The sequence below is a fragment of the Pongo abelii genome, chromosome 3, assembly GCF_028885655.2.
Source record: "Pongo abelii isolate AG06213 chromosome 3, NHGRI_mPonAbe1-v2.0_pri, whole genome shotgun sequence".
Classification (NCBI taxonomy): Eukaryota; Metazoa; Chordata; class Mammalia; order Primates; family Hominidae; genus Pongo; species Pongo abelii.
In genome coordinates, this window is record NC_071988.2 from 145,830,273 (window position 1) to 145,847,318 (window position 17,046).

The 17,046-nt window shown below is 36.0% G+C and overlaps 1 long non-coding RNA gene across 3 annotated transcripts in view; it reads left to right on the top strand.

Annotated features, from left to right (window-relative positions):
- The window catches only part of LOC129059071 (uncharacterized), a 109,683-nt gene extending 93,709 nt beyond the window's left edge, over window positions 1-15,974 (top strand). The window contains exons 4-6 of one of the 3 annotated variants that reach the window (XR_008524745.1): window positions 8,149-8,272; window positions 13,368-13,619; window positions 14,352-14,505. This is a non-coding gene — a long non-coding RNA (uncharacterized LOC129059071). Of the gene's footprint in view, window positions 1-8,148; window positions 8,273-13,367 lie in introns of all 3 variants that reach the window. The other 2 variants (XR_008524746.1, XR_010139882.1) reach the window with 2 other exon arrangements.
- The last annotated feature ends 1,072 nt before the right edge of the window (window positions 15,975-17,046 follow it).

Below are 17,046 nucleotides of genomic sequence, written 5' to 3' on the forward strand. Positions count from 1 at the left end.
AAATACTTCATGCTTTTTTATTTCTAGTATGTCTTAACTGCCCAATTCAAAAACTTGTTACTTATTACTGAACTATTAAAATTGTCATTTAATAAAGACAGATATTAATATCAAAAAGTGGGGGTCCTGCTATAATAAATTGCTAAAAATACAGAAGCAGCTGTGGTAATGGGTAATGGGTAGAGGCTGTAAGAGTTTTCAGGTGTATGCTAGACAAATCCTATATAGCCATAAACAAAATTTTAAAGGTGAATCTTGTCAGAAAGAAAAGGGTAGAACTATAGAGAAAGATTATCTTCTTAGAGAATACCTAAGTAACATGAATAGAATGTTGGTTAAAATATGGATGGTAAGGTCATTCTGCTGAGACTTCAGATGGAAATGAGGAGCATGTCATGGGACAACAGAGAAAAGGAGGTCCTTGTTATTAATAAGCGGCAAAAAAAATTAACTGACTTGTGTTTGTGTTCTACTGTTTTGTGGAAGGTAGAACTTGCAACCAAATTGGATATTTAACCGAGGAAATGTCTAAGCAAAGCATTGAAGGAGCAGTTTGGTTACTCTTGCCTGATTATAGTTAAGTGTGAGAAGAAAGAAATGCTTTTAAGACAGAAATGTTGAGAAGGAAGTAGAATTTAAAGATTTGGAAAATTCTCAGCCTATCCACATTGAAAACACTGAGAAAGTGTGTTGAGAAGAGACGATTAAGAGTATGGCCAAGTGACCATTTCAACCATAAACCTAAATAGCCCTCTCAACAGGAGCCAAGCATTGTTCTTCAAAATAAAGAAGGATGATACCACTTACCCCACAAGGTGATTCAGAGATAATCAGGGCTGCCTCCTTCACCACAGGCCCAGAGTGCAAGGGCCAGAGGCACAGAGCAATTTCAAAGGCTTGGGCATCCTCTCTGATTCAGGTGGGCCAGAATGCTCACACTCAATGCCTTAGGTATGGGCTTCTATGCCACAGCTGCTGCATGGGCTGTGCCCAATAGAGCCAGGGGGCAAGGCCACCAAGAGTCATGGTGCCATGACCCGAGACCGGCAGAGTCACCAGCATGTGATTCTAGCCCAGAAGAGCCATGAACACATGAGTCTTGCTCAGCAGAGCTGTGGAAATGGGGCCACTGCTCTAGGGGGTCTGGATGGCAGAGAACTTAGCCAGAGGATTATTTTGAACCTTAAGGTTTAATTCTTGAGCCCTGATGGGTTTTGAACTTACTTGATACGCTTCACCTCTTCCTTCTTTCCTATTTCTGTATTTGGAGTGGGAATGTTTATCTTATGCTTGTCTGACCAATGCATTTTGGAAGTACGTAACTGTTTTGTTTCACAGGTTCATAGTTAAAGAGAAATTTGCCTCATGATAAATCATAACTTGTGCCTCCCTCATATTTGATGTAGATGATATTTAGATAAGACTTTGGACCTTAGTTTTTGGAGTTGATACTGGAATGAGTTAATGCTTTTGTGGCTGTTGGGTTGAAATGAATGCATTTTCCATGTGAGAAAGACACAAATTTGTGGGGGAGCAAAGGAGTAATGAAATGGACTGAATGTTTGTGTCCCCTCAAAATTTATGTGTTGAAATCCTAACCCCCAATAGGATGGAACTAAGAGGTGGTGGTCTTTGGAAGGTAATTAGGTCATGAGAGTGGAGCCTTTGTGAATGGGATTAGTGCCTTATAAGAGGAGCTCTAGAGAGCTTTCTTGCTCTTGTGCCATATGAGGACACAAAAAGAAGATAGTAGTCTGCAAACCGTAAGAGGACCGAAACCCAACCATGCTGGCACCCCGGTTGTGGGACTTCCAGCCTACAGAACTGTGAGAAAAAAGTTTTTCTTTTTTTTTTTTTTGTTTATAAGCCACTAGTCTATGGTATTTTGTTATAACACCCCAAACTGACTAAGACATCATTATACTTGGGTGGTTTTTAAATTTGTCTTCACTCCCATTCCCTATAATCTGTTTTGAAATTTTACCCATTTTAAGATGGGGTTGTTTGTATTCTTCCTATTGTGTAGCAAGAATTCTTTACATATTTCTTTATTAGATATGCATGCTGTGAACATGATTGTCCCACTTATGGCTTGCCTTTTCATTTTCTTAATGGTGTCTTTGAAAGAGCAAAAGTTTGTGTTTCTTTTATTTGAATTTTGAAGTCCAACTTTTAATTTTTGGATGGTGTATGCTTTTTTAGTTTTATCTAAGAGACTTTACACCAAAGTCCCAAAGAGTTCCTCTCATATTTTCTTCTCAAAGTTTTATAGTTTCAGTTGTTCTATTTAGATCTATGATCCATTTTGAGTTAATTTTGGTATGCGATATGAAGTAAAAGTTTAGGTCTATTTATAGACTTTCTATTTTAGTCCATCAATCTATATGTCTATAATTTCAACAATCCCAAACTGTCTTAATGAGTATAGCTTTATAGTAAGTCTTGAAGTAAGGTAGAGAAACTCCTTCAACTTTGTTCTTTGAAAATATTGCTTTTGCTTTCCAGTTTCTTTGTATTTCTACATAAATTTTATAATTTACTAGCAATGTTTACCAAAATATAAAGACTTCTAGGATTTTTATTGGGATTACATTAAATCTATAGATCAACTTTCAGAGAATTGTCTTTGTAACTGTTATTTCATGTTCAAATCTACAAACATGGCATATCTCTCCATTTATTTAGACTTCTTTATTTTCTCTCACAGATTTTTATAGTTTTTAGAAAAGAGATTCTACAAATAAAATTTAAACATAATATGCAGCACAAAATCCAAGATAACCAGGCACATGAAGGGACAGGAATCAAATGAAGCAAAAGCCAGAAGAATGAGCAGCACTAGAGAATTTTGTAAGAGCACTATTTGGGAAGACAGGCATTATATTTTCCAATAAAAACTTCTAGAGACTATAGATAATGGCATTATTAGATACATACTACAAGAATTATACTTTCTGTTTCCAAAGAAATAGAACCAAACCTTGAAATTATCAGCAGATATCTGGAAATTATAAAAGGGTGATATAGCAGATTGGAAATTGAACCAAATATATGTTCTTGAACTAAAAATTATAATAGTCTTACTATAAAATAAAATAGGGAAGTTTAATAACAGGTCAGATGCTTCTCTTCAGATGAAGAGAAAATTAATGATATGAAAAGTAAATCAGAAGAAAATGTCTACAATTAAGCGTGGAAACATAAAAGATGAAAAAGACCAAAAAGAAGGTGAAATATAGATAAATACATTGAAAAACCTAAAATACACATCTTTTTGAAAGGAGGAGAGGGAAAGATGGAACAAAAGCAATCTTGTAAGATATTATGTATGAGCAATTTTGAGAAATTATGAAATATATTTATTAAATGACAGATTCAATAAGCCTGATAATCCCAAGCAGAAAATTTCTTTTCAAAAAATTAATCCACCCAGGCACATACAGTGCAGCTATGAAAGAAAAAAAAAAAGAAAAATATCTTAAAAAAAGAACAAAATGTAGGATGTACACTCAACAAAAATATCCATCTAGAATGAGAGTGAAACACATTTTAAACAAAAGTTGAACAAGTTTTAAGCAGCAGATATTCTTCAAATGAATGAACTATTATTCAAAACAAATAGATGAAGATGCAGGAAAGATAAAAGTGAAACAAAATATTAATTATGTGGGTAAATATAAATATATTTTTGATGTACAGAACAATGAAAATAATATCTTAGAAGATGAAGAAACACATTTCATGTGTAATTAAAATACATAATAGCGTTTAAGTTTGGAGTTAGTGTTACAAAGTAAAGACATGAAGTTTGAAAATAAAAAGATCAAAACAATTATTATGCAAACACTAAAAAAGAAAATCATAATAGTATTGCAAGCTACTCATCTGACAAAGGGCTAATATGCAGAATCTACAATGAACTCCAACAAATTTACAAGAAAAAAACAAACAACCCCATCAAAAAGTGGGTGAAGGGTATGAACAGACACATCTCAAAAGAAGACATTTATGCAGCCAAAAGACACATGAAAAAATGCTCACCATCACTGGCCATCAGAGAAATGCAAATCAAAACCACAATGAGATACCATCTCACACCAGTTAGAATGGCGATCATTAAAAAGTCAGAAAACAACAGGTGCTGGAGAGGATGTGGAGAAATAGGAACACTTTTACACTGTTGGTGGGAGTGTAAACTAGTTCAACCATTGTGGAAGTCGGTGTGACGATTCCTCAGGGATCTAGAACTAGAAATACCATTGGACCCAGCCATCCCATTACTGGGTATATACCCAAAGGATTATAAATCATGCTGCTATAAAGACACATGCACACGTATGTTTATTGCGGCACTATTCACAATAGCAAAGACTTGGAACCAACCCAAATGTCCAACAATGATAGACTGGATTAAGAAAATGTGGCACATATACACCATGGAATACTATGCAGCCATAAAAAATGATGAGTTCATGTCCTTTGTAGGGACATGGATGAAATTGGAAATCATCATTCTGAGCAAACTACTGCAAGGACAAAAAACCAAACACTGCATGTTCTCACTCATAGGTGGGAATTGAACAATGAGAACACATGGACACAGGAAGGGGAACATCACACACCAGGGCCTGTTGTGGGGTGGGGGGAGTGGGGAGGGATAGCATTAGGAGATATACCTAATGTTAAATGACAAGTTAATGGGTGCAGCACACCAACATGGCACAGATATACATATGTAACTAACCTGCACGTTGTGCACATGTACCCTAAAACTTAAAGTATAATAAAAAATAGTATATTAACATCAGAGAAAGCATACTTTAAGGCATAAGGCATTATCACATGAAAAATACATCACTGTATTATGCTAATTAATTTATCAAGTAGATATAACTATTCCAATTTTGTTTTTGTTTTTATTTTTGAGACTGGGTCTGGCTCTGTCACCCAGGCTGGAGTGCAGTTGTGTGATCACGGCTTACTGTTGCCCCAAACTCATGGACCTAACTGACGCTCTCACCTCAGCCTCCCGAATAGCTAGGACTACGTGTTAGCACCATTGCATTTGGCTAATATTTTTTATTTTTCATACAGACAGGGTTTCACTATGTTGCCCAAGCTGGTCTTGAATTCCCGGCCTTAAGTGATCCTCCAGCCTTGGCCCTGCAAAGTGCTAAGGTTACAAGCATGAGCCACATGGTCTGGCTGCTATTCTAATTTTGTTTGCACTTAATTATGTGGTTTCAAAATATAAAGCAAATATAACATATCTAGAATGAGAAAAGTTGTCTAGAGAATTATGTATATTTAGTATAACCTACATACCAAACTTGACATAGTCTAATTAATTTAAACATTGTTATAGAGTTAGTAAGTGACTAAGAGAAAAAACATTCTCAAGTTTTTCTGATTCCAACATTAATAACATCTTTGCTGTAATGTCTCTCGTAGACTTTAATGTGATCCATGGATAAATAAATAGATGCCCTGCTTTTAAATGTGACTTAAAATCCAATTTAATAGAAATAATAGATATTATTATTATAATAGAAGGCCAGTGGATCTCCGGCTGCACTAAATGTGATGGTTCTTCAAAGTGAGCTGTAAAATATCATGAAAAATACTGCAAAGGCCCTTATACTAGAAACTACATGTGCTTAATTCCTCATTGTTCATTACCAAAAAGCAGGAATGCCTAAGTGGGTTTGCTCCTAAGTGGCAGCTTCGATGTTTCCTACTAACTAGGCTATAAGTACTTTCTTTCAACACTAAAATCCATGTCTTAATAGCCATACACCTGGGAAATCTTAAACTCTAGGGGAGGGTCATAAGAAGAAAATTACTTCCATGGGCCTTTGCTCCAAAAATCTTATATCAGGCACATTAAAAGCCAGAATCCTTTATGACGAAAACTGTTCTTTCTACCTATGTCCAGATCCCATTCATGTGTACCCATCACTCAACAATAGTCTCCTTAGGGAAGTAAGTAGCTACTCTAGCCTGACTGGAATGAGGTAAAGTAATGCTAAGCTCTGTTCTTACATGTTCCAAATTCTGGAGTGCTGACATTGTTCAGATTTGATTATTTGGGCTGATACAAGAATTTCCAAACTAGTTCCAAACTTTTAAGGAGAAATAATGGATTTGAAGTGTTTTCTTTAAAAACTGCTTCAAGTCTCTGTGGATTGGGGAAGTAGAGGAGAGAAGAGAAAGTTAAAAGTGATTAGAAGTGACTTTCTTCCACCAGAAGAATGGGGAGTGGAAAGACTAATGCAAATAGTGAGGGTAAGTGGATCACTGAAAACATTTTAAAAGTTATTTGAAAAAGAAAAATATAGGCCGGGTGCGGTGGCTCATGCCTCTAATCGCAGCACTTTGGGGGGCTGAGGTGGGCAGATCACAAGGTCAGGAGTTTGAGACCAGCCTGGCCAATATGCTGAAACCCCATATCTACTAAAAATACAAAAATTAGATGGGTGTGGTGGTGCGTGCCTGTAGTCCCAGTGGCTGGTGAGGCTGAGGCAGGAGAATCGCTTGAACATGGGAGGCGGAGGTTGCAGTGAGCCGAGATCGCGCCACTGCACTCCAGCCTGGGTGACAGAGCGAGACTTTATCTAAAAAAAAAAAAAAAGAAAGAAAGAAAAATATTATCTACCAAATCAGAAAATGTACAGCTTCTGTTCATGATAGCTGAGAATATTTCTCATTATCACATGATGCTTCTTTCAGCAGCCTCTTCTTTTGCAGCTACCTGCAGAATTTTTATAAAATTGGCCATTTTTCCTTCTTAAAGCAAACCCACTCAGTCAAAGCATCAAAATCGTGGAAGCATGCTGTTTCTAACACCATGCCATTGCTCATAGTGCTCTCTCTCTCCGAATGCTTTTTCTCTTGTATTCACCAGGCTAATCCCTGCTTATGCTCCCTGTCCCATCTCAGATTGCTCAGCCTTTCTTGACTATGCCAAGCTGGCTAGGTATCCTACCTCTATCCTAGAAATTATTATTGTCTTCACTCTTACCCCAATTAGTTTAGTGTTCAGTATAGGGGTCTCTACTTTAAATATTATCTTATTCATTTTTCTAACTTAACTTCCTGGCACAAAGACTTACATACACAATTTACTCAATAAATATTTGTTAAATCAGTGAATTACTTGAGTAATAGAAATTCATTTCACTTCTCTGAGTATTCACCTCCATATCTGTAAAATGAAGAGGTCAGACAATAGTATTTCAAATTCTCCTTTGCCAATACATTTCTATTATGGGAGCTGGGGCTCTGGTGTGGGTTCCTCAGTTTAAGGTTGCAAGTAAGTTGTCAGCATGAAACTTCACATAACAAAAACATTACAATAAAATGGGATGTGTGTTACAATTGCAGGCCTCATACTCACTGGAGGCACCCATAAAAGGAGACTTTAATAAATAGTCATGCCTTAAATATTGAGGCCCTTCTGCATCTTGCTGTCAATATTATATATTTTCAGTAATTTTTTTTAGTATGTGTGACTCTATATCTGTGATCTAGTTTTCCCTCTAATGAAACATAAAGTCAAGGGAGGATTTTATTGTCTTCCTTTTCCTGATTTATGTTAGGTGTTATGGTTTTTACATACAAATTCTATTATAAAACTGAAATAGAAAAAGCAAAAGCTCAAAAGTTACTGAAGTTTTTTTCTGGAAGCAAAAGATATCTATTGTTACAAGATGTTATTAAATATAACCGTAACTAAAGCCAAATCTTCCAATTTATTTTTATAAATTCTATGGCTAATGAGAAGATACCATATTGAGGTTCAGAATATATTGAATTAGATCTCCTAAAAAGATTTCTACAAAAATTGACTTTCGTTCTAATACATTTCTACCCCAAAGGAATTGAGTTTCTTATAAACTCAGAGTTGTGAAACCATCTTTTCATGAAGCATAAAGAGCTATACTTTTAATCTTAATTAACAAATGAATGAGTATCGGTAACTTTACTATGGTTACTTCACCATGGCTACCTCAACAATACCTACAGGCGACTGGTACCAGTAAAATTATGAAGTGGATGTTTGGTATCTAACATTGCCAGCCAGAATGTCCTGCCTTGGGCTGTATTTAATAACTCTACTATTGATATTCTGTTTCCCTTCTTGGGCAGGGAGGAAAAACTGAATGCTCCACTATGACTGGGTTAATTATCGTCATGCAGAGTCAGAGCAAAGAATATAGACTGTGGGACTCGCAGATTCTCAGGAAAACGTTAAGGTGGTGACATGTTACGGGTAAGTAGGCATTTCACTTCACTGATAATGTTTAGAAGTGATTCAGGGTGACAAATAATGCCATGTCTGATTTCCCATGTTGATCCTGTGTGGATTCACAAGTCAGTGAATTTCGGAGGTATACTCTGCTACCTTTCCAAAGCAGGCTCTGTATATTCTCATTGTGCTAAGGAAGAATTTAGGAGCAATAAGCTAATAATGGAAGTCTGTCCCCCAAACCTTCTTCCATTTTCCCAAAATGTTATAACCCAGCATACCATCTTATCCCTAGAGCAATGCCCATTCATGTCTAAGAAAAACTATTCCTAATGCTGTGGATGTCTTCTCTTAGCAATTCTTCACTATTCTGAGGTATAAATTAAAATGGATCTGTGTAGAGTTCCTATAATTACATAGGCTATGGAGCTCATCAAATATCCAATAGGTTTTTCATTTTATTACAGGTATGAAATGTTCTTTAAAAAAAAAACCCACGTGCAAACATTTTTTTTTCTTCAAATAGAGAACACATTTGATATGTGCAAAGAATACAGGCCAAAACCTTTAAGAATCCCCAAACCCTCTGTCTCAATTCATTATAATTGACTTTATTAAATGCAGTAAATTAACTCAAAATTGTAAATGATCCATTCTGGTCTTAAGTAGAGTTAATTCCCTCCAGACTCCTGATGGTAGGAGGGCATCTATTTTCACTCATTGAAAAAGATACTACACATTAATCAGTCCTACAGCTAAAGGTTCATAATCATGGCGGGTGCGGTGGCTCACACCTGTAATCCCAGCACTTCGGAAGGCCGGCTGAGGCGGGCAGATCACCTGAGGTCGGGAGTTTGAGACTAGCCTGACCAACATGGAGAAACCCCATCTCTACTAAAATACAAAATTAGCCGGGTGTGGTAACGCATGCCTGTAATCCCAGCTACTTGGGAGGCTAAGGCAGGAGAATTGCTTGAACCCAGGAGGCGGAGGTTGCGGTGAGCCGAGATCGCGCCATTACACTCCAGCCTGGGCAAGAAGAGTGAAATTCCCTCTCTAAATAAATAAATAATTAAGATTCATATTTACACATAATGGACCTATAGGCTTACCTTAAATATTCCAACTATGAACATAAAATCTTCAAAACACTGGGCTGTATTTGTTTCTGTATCACCAAAGAAAGACATTTACATTCTGGGATAGATGCCTAAACTGAACCTCTCCAGATTTTATATTGCTCTCTCTCAAAAAATAAAAAAAAAACCTTAACCTTCGTTGGTTGCAGCTTTCAACACGTTTTGAGCTTTGCACGGTTAGCCTGAAGAAATCTTCTTAAAGTGGAGGAGGAATGCAGCAGTTCTTTAAATACTCTCACCTGAAGATACTTTCCTGCCTGAGAGTTCAAACTTAATGGAAACTATAGAGCAATTTTTTTTCTCCTAAGTGTTGTGGTGAAAGGTGTGTAACTTTGCTTTCAGAGTCATCTCTTTTCCCTCCTCTCCTCTCCAGTTCCTTCCCTTGGGCTCATTCCTCTGTATTTACAAATACCCTGGAAATGAAGAAAAGGTAAATGTGCCTCATAAATCAGCCACAATGAGGGAGAGCTGCATGCAAACAGGCCAGGGAAAACGAGCTCAGAATGTTAAAACCACAGAGAACCAGGAAGTCATTTAGACCAAGCCATCTTATTAAAAATCATTAAAACAGAGTTCAAAAATGGTTGAGCTTATCTAAGATTGTGCAAGTTGCAGTAGCAGAGGTAGGTCTAAAAACCTCCTTTCCTGCCTTTTAATGTGATGAGGTTTACCCAAAAATTTGTGCCAGGAGAAGAGTTTTATCCAGAGATTTGTGTGTGGTCAAAGCATTGGAGGGACAGAAAAAAAGGTCCAATGACCAGTGGTTAATGCTTTGGTCAGTCAGTCATTCTTTGAGCAACTGTTTATTGAGTGCTTTATTGCCAGTTCAATTGGCTGCTTCTTCACTTATTTTTAAAGTATAACATCAAATTTGCCAACAGAGAACTGGTATTGGCAGCAGCAATTTTTCAGCAATTTTATTGCTCTACAAATAAATTGAGAGTGAAGGAGAGATGGATCAACATTTGGGGGCACAAACTTACATTTATATATAGATATTTTGAAATACTATTTGGTTACGTGATGCACAAATGTTAAGTAGAATTAAAAGTGTTTTTCAATTTTTTTTTCTGATTTTTTTCTTTCAAAATATCAAGAATGGACATCTGTCCTATACGTTTTCACTTTAAATGGGAAAAGAATTATTTGATACCATAGCATTTTAACTGACTGACATTTACTTTGTTGTAAAATGTCAATTTCTTGATCTCACTGTGTAAAACATAGTGAAGGATTGATTCTCATCTCAATTAAATTTATTAGAGCTAAAAACTAAAATTCTTTTGTACAGGATCATTTTCTAGAGTACATAGTGTCTTCTTTTTTTTTTTTAGACAGAGTCTCACTCTGTTGCCCAGGCTGGAGTGCAGTGGCACTATCTCGGCTCACTGCAACCTCTGCCTCCCAGATTCAAGTGATTCTCCTGCCTCAGCCTCCCGAGTAGCTGGGATTACAGGCGCCCGCCATCATGCCCAGCTAATTTTTGTATTTTTAGTGGAGACGGGGTTTCACCATGTTGGTCAGGCTGGTCTCGATCTCCTGACCTCAGGCAATCCGTCCGCCTCGGCCTCCCAAAGTGCAGGGATTACAGGCGTGAGCCAATGCTTCTCGCCTAGAGTACATAGTGTCTTTTTACTGGGGAATATCTTAGGAAACTCAAATAAGAAAATTATCTGGTCACAGGAGTAACAGAGAACAGGCTACTGTTGGGCCTGTTTGTCTAGTTAAATGATGTATGTAAATGTTCTCAACATTGGCAGACAAGAAAAATGGAGAGAAAATAGAAAGAAATACATGCAGTTTGATGATTTTGGCATCAGTTTAAAGCTCACAAAGTCAAGGAAGCATCCACTCACATCAGAAACGGAATTCATCAGTTACCACACAGTGTTCTTACTCGGGAAACTTTCCCACGCTCACATCCTCTGACCGTCAACATGTGGCAAGCAAACCCCCCGAGTCTGAGAGGATTGGTTTGCTTAAGCCTGCACAACTTTGGACATGGATACTGAGCCAAAATGTCTAAAAGCCTGCCCAGCTGGGTATGAACATTTCTTAAGCAGATTTCCTTAGAAGACTTCCTGATCTTTGTGGGAATTTTCTTTATTTTTAGATGTCCGCTCACTGTAACATCTTTTACCAAATTATCTGTGCTGACTCCTGCTTGTTATTCAGGTGCCTGCTACAATGATTGCCTCTCTGAAGGATGTCCCCAACCACTTCATCTAAAATAAAAATGCCCACCTTCACCAGTCATTCTTTATACATTTTCATGATTTATTTTTACATATTTACTACTATAAACATAATAAATGAATGAATATATCACTGAATAAATGAACAAACGAATGAGTAAATCACTGAAGAGAGAACTTGCTTGAAAAACTAGCTTTAAGTATCTCTCCTGTAAAATCACACTGCATTCCATCATTTTGTTCTATTTTCTTAATTATATTCTCATCCTGTAAAATTATTCTTTTTAATTTTTTAATGTTTAGTTATTATGGATAATCATTGTGCATATTTATGAAGTATGTGTCATATTTTTATACAAGCACACAATGCGTAATGATCAAATTAGGGTAACTGGGGTGTCCAACACCTCAAGCATTATCATTTCTTTGTGTTAGGAACATCGTAAATCTACTCCATTTTTCCTAACTAGAATCTGAATTCAGTGATGACAGAGACATCTTAGATGTCTTGACAGAGACTTAGTTGTCAATAATTATTTTTGGAATTTATGTTTTGAATACTTTCTACATTATTGTCCTTATATTTATGTGAATAATACTATTAAAAGTTAATAAACAATAAAATTGCATTCATTCATTAGCATATTTGAAAAAGTATTTGAAGTAGATATTATAATTCCAATTTTTATGTGTTGAATAACTTGATGTGCAATTCCCATCATACTGTAGTTACCACGTTATGAACAAATAAGTAGAATTTGTAACAAGGAATTGTAAAGTAAATACAAAGAGAATTAGGTCCAAGTGAGAGAGTGAGACCACATCCTACAAAAAGTATTATGTGGCAGGCATCTAGAAGAGAATTGGAGGGAACAGAATCTGGCAGGATAACAATGGAGAGGTTATTGAGAGTATTCAAGGAAGGGTAAACTATCCAACTTTGTGAATACAGGATGCATGTTGGGAAACAGTTATAGGTTACATTGGAAGGGTAATTGACATCCATTTTAGAAGGCCTCAGATGTCAAGTTAGCAAGAATGTACATATTAATAGCTGGTGAGAAAATAAGAGCACTGCAAGCCTTCAGACAGAGAAATTACATAACTCAAACTCTTCTGTAGAAGTGTTTAGAAAGTAAACAAAGGCAAAGTATGCCTGGCAGAGTGGGAAGGGAGGGTTTGAAAATAATCTAGAAGACAGGGACTGAAAGTTAAAGTCTCACAGTTCCCTTCGTAAGCATGGGTTAAACTCTGGAGACTGACAACTAGACCACCATTTTGGAAAGCATCCTAGCTGGCCTTGGGAACAGTACACCTTGACCTAATTAATTAATACTTAGCTACTACTCCTCTGCGAGCACCAGTTTCTTTCCTGTCTGGTCTCTGTTTCTGAAATGTACTGTTGTGAAATTCATGGCTGTTTCAATACAAGGATTTCCACAGGGGCCATCATTTTAGAACATGATCATCCTTCCTGCATTACAGCATTTTACCTCAGCTGCATCTTGGTACTCCTTCCTGACTCTGAGCTTTTCCATCTCAATCCCCATGGAGGATGCAGACTCAGATGCAATCACTTCCAAGGGAAGCTGAGCTGGTTTATTTAGGACTGAGAGAATATGGAACAAATTATAAAAGAGGAGCCTGCCTACTAAGAATTTCTCAGTAATTATTAACTTAAAATTAATAGTTATTAAGACTTTATTAAGCATCAGAATCACTCAGAGGTCTTGTTACAACACAGCTTGCTGGGCACCTACCCCCATTGTTTCTGATCTCTTTCAGTGATGGGGCTGATACCGCTTGTCTAGGTACCACACTTTGAGAACCATCACTCTAAAAGAAGACTGTACAGCTGCATCGAAAACCTTGCTCTTCCTGATGTCTCCTAGATTTAGTAGCAGAGAACTCAAAGGCACATATTGTTTTTAAATAGCTGTGGATGGTATGAATGGATCATTTGTAAGCCACAAGCTATACTGAATAAGAATTCATCGTCTTTAGAAAATACAACTTTACTATTCAGACTTTCAAGAGGTAATAAAATGCTGAGTGTCCTTCTTCAATTAAATAAAATAACTCCAGCTGATATCTAGGAATAAAAATGCATAAATTCATGAGTTAAAATTATGATTACAATTACATACTTGAAACTTTCTTAGGTTAACAGTTAATGTATTTTGTGAGTGGTAGCAATAAAATTGTTGATTGTACTTTATTATATTACTGCTACTGTAAATCTAAACTGTCACTGGCATTGAAATAGCTTACTTTTATCCATGAACAATAATGACTTTATTCCTGTCAGCATGATAATGATTAGCTCTCATAAAGGTAAATACAGCCATTATTAATCCATCTACTAATCATTCTTTCCTGCTATAGCGGGTGGGGTGATTGACTCTTCAGATTAATTCTAACAACATAGGTTCCTGTATAAAAAGAGACATAAACTAAGAAGGGAGAGCTGCTTATGTAAAGAAGCACTAATCTTAGGTCTTAGTTGAAAGAAAAATAACCTCAAATTTTCCAATGTTTCTCCACTTAGTAGCAAGGAGAAAAATATCTCATAAGTGTCACATAATTTCTAGGACAATTTTCTCATTGTCCTTGGATTATTAGTATTGGATGCATTTTTGACATATTTTAATTAGCAATTATATTTATTATTCCAGGTCCTTTCACTGTTGTTTTCCTTCCTATAGCTATTTTGACAGCAAGTACTCTGAATATCCCTAAGTACTCAGAAATTTTTTATTTTGTCTTTAGCAGGAAATTCCACTGAAACAAAATAGAACATACCTTTATGTTCTATTGAGAGAGTGTAGAAGAAGAAAATTCTGTATTGGTTTTGACTAACAGCAAGCTGCCAGAAGATTTCTTTTTCTCCTATAGGTTAATAAGGAGAAAGTAAGTAATAAGAAAGATAAGGAGTGGTACAAAGCCAACAGGACTACTTCTCAGTTCATCCCGAGACTGTTTTTTTAATTATAATTATTTTAGTTTAAGTGAATTTCTGCTGTACTGGCCTTGAATATATACAAATGAAAAAATAAAAATACATTTTAAGGTAAGTCAATACAAATTTATATCTTTTTGAATATAGATACATTCATCTAAGAATTTTCTTTATATCATGCAGAAAGATTAAGTCAACGGGGATCTTATAGACCTAAATGTAAAAGCTAAAATTATAACACTTCTGGATGAAAACATTAAAGAAAAGTGTCAAGACCTTGGCTTAGGCAAAGAGTTCTTAGATATAACAGAAAACACTGTTTTAACATAAACAAACTTCAAAAACATTGTGACAAGTGAAAAAAGCCAGATGCAAAAGATTACATATTGTATGATTCTATTTACATAAAATATTCAGAAAAAGTAAATTTATAAAGATAAAAAGCAGATCAACGGTTGCTTAGGGCTGGAAGTAGAAGCCGAGATTGACTGAAAAGAGGCTTGAGGGAAATTTTTTAGTGTGATAGTAAAGTTCTAATGTTGGAAATTGGTAATAGTCACACAACTCTAAAAATTTACTAAAAATGTATTGACTTTCACTTACGGTGAATGAACTTTATAGCATCTAAAGTATTCTTTAATAAAGCTTTAAAAATATATTGCAAGGTCAATAGAAAATGTATGATTAATCACAACTTTTGTGTACTCAAAACTGAAAATATTTTAAAACTTAAGTATTTTAAAAATATTTTAAATATTTTAAAAATGTTTTAAAACTTTGAAAACTTTATAAAATATTCAGCATAATCACGTTAATTGCTGACATACTTCCTAATTAATGAGGAAAAGGAGTCTAATTATGATTTTTATATATTTGACCATTGAAATCACCAAGTCAATGTGATTCATAACTTTAAGTTTATTGTTTGTTCATTTATTTGTTTTTAATATTGCCTATGTTCTTCAGAAATCTTGGTAATAGCTTCAACTAATGTTCATAATAATAAAAATAAATTACTCTTTCCAAATTTTAAAACAATCAATTTAACAAATATTTATTGTTACTCACTATACAAGGCACTATAGAAATCATATTTATGAATATATTTCTCAAATTTGTGTATCTTGCCACTTCCTAATTGTGTGTGTTGGTGGGTGTGTTCATGTGTGTGTGAGAGGATAAAAAGAGAGAGAGAGAGAATTGAAAGTGAAAATATGGCTATATTAATGATCTAACAAAGTTAAACTTAAAATATTCTTGTACAGGCAGAGTGTGGTGGATCAGGCCTGTAATTCCAGCACTTGGGAGGCCAAGGTGGGCAGATCACCTGAGGTCAAGTGTTTGAGACCAACCTGGCCAACATGGCGAAACCCTACCTCTACTGAAAATACAGAAATTAACCGGGCGTGGTGGCTGGTGCCTGTAATCCCACCTACGTGGAGGCTGAGACAGGAAATTGCTTGAACCTGGGAGGTGGAGGCTGCAGTGAGCCGAGATTGTGCCACTGCACTCCAGCCTGGGCAACAGAGTGAGACTCTGCCTCTGGTCCAATCATAAATGGTAGACCATAGGACGAGGTCTTCCTGCATAGCTTCATTCACCATTCAATATCAAAAGTGAACTGATAGACTAAGTGGTAATGGGTGCCTCAAACATATAGTATACGTAGATATACAAAACCATACTCAACGAGTTGCCAGTTCATCAACGAGATCAGTATTTCCAGAATAGTTATTAGCAGCATAACAGTCACACATGCCATGTTTGAAATCTTTTGACCAATGGAGAAGTGACAAATTCAGAGGAAAAAACACGTGCCAATTATTTGCTTATCTAATTAGTAAACACTCTTTGTAGGTTCCTGACTCAACCTCCTCTCATACTCTTACAATGAAGAGATTGATTTTCCTGGTCTTAATTGCACTTCAATTATGCTTCTCCTTTACTTTAAACTCTCTAATTAGAATATTAAATATCATCTAACAGACACATAAAGTTTTTTTTTCTAAATTGAAGTCACTTACCTCCAATTATTTCCCAGTGGCAAAATGATAAATTAACAATGAATTCTATCATATCCTGAGTCCATTATCATTCCTTTGCAGTTATATATATGTGTGTGTGTGTGTATACATATATGTATATATAATGTTAAATCATTTGTATTTACCAGTGAAACCAATCAACCAATCAATTAAAATCCCAAATCTTTCATTTGGCAGATTGAAATTACAAGCATAAAGCATTTTGTCAGGATATAACTATGAAGATATTTTCATTACTAAATATACAAATAGGCCAGGTGCAGTGGCTCACACCTGTAAGCCCAGCATTTTGGGGGACCGAGGCAGGCAGATCGCCTGAAGTCAGGAGTTCGAGACCAGCCTGGCCATCATGAAGAAACCCCATCTCTACTAAGAATACAAAATTAGCAGTGTGTGGTGACGCATGCCTGTAATCCCAGCTACTCGGGAGGCTGAGGCAGGAGAATTGCTTGAACCTGGG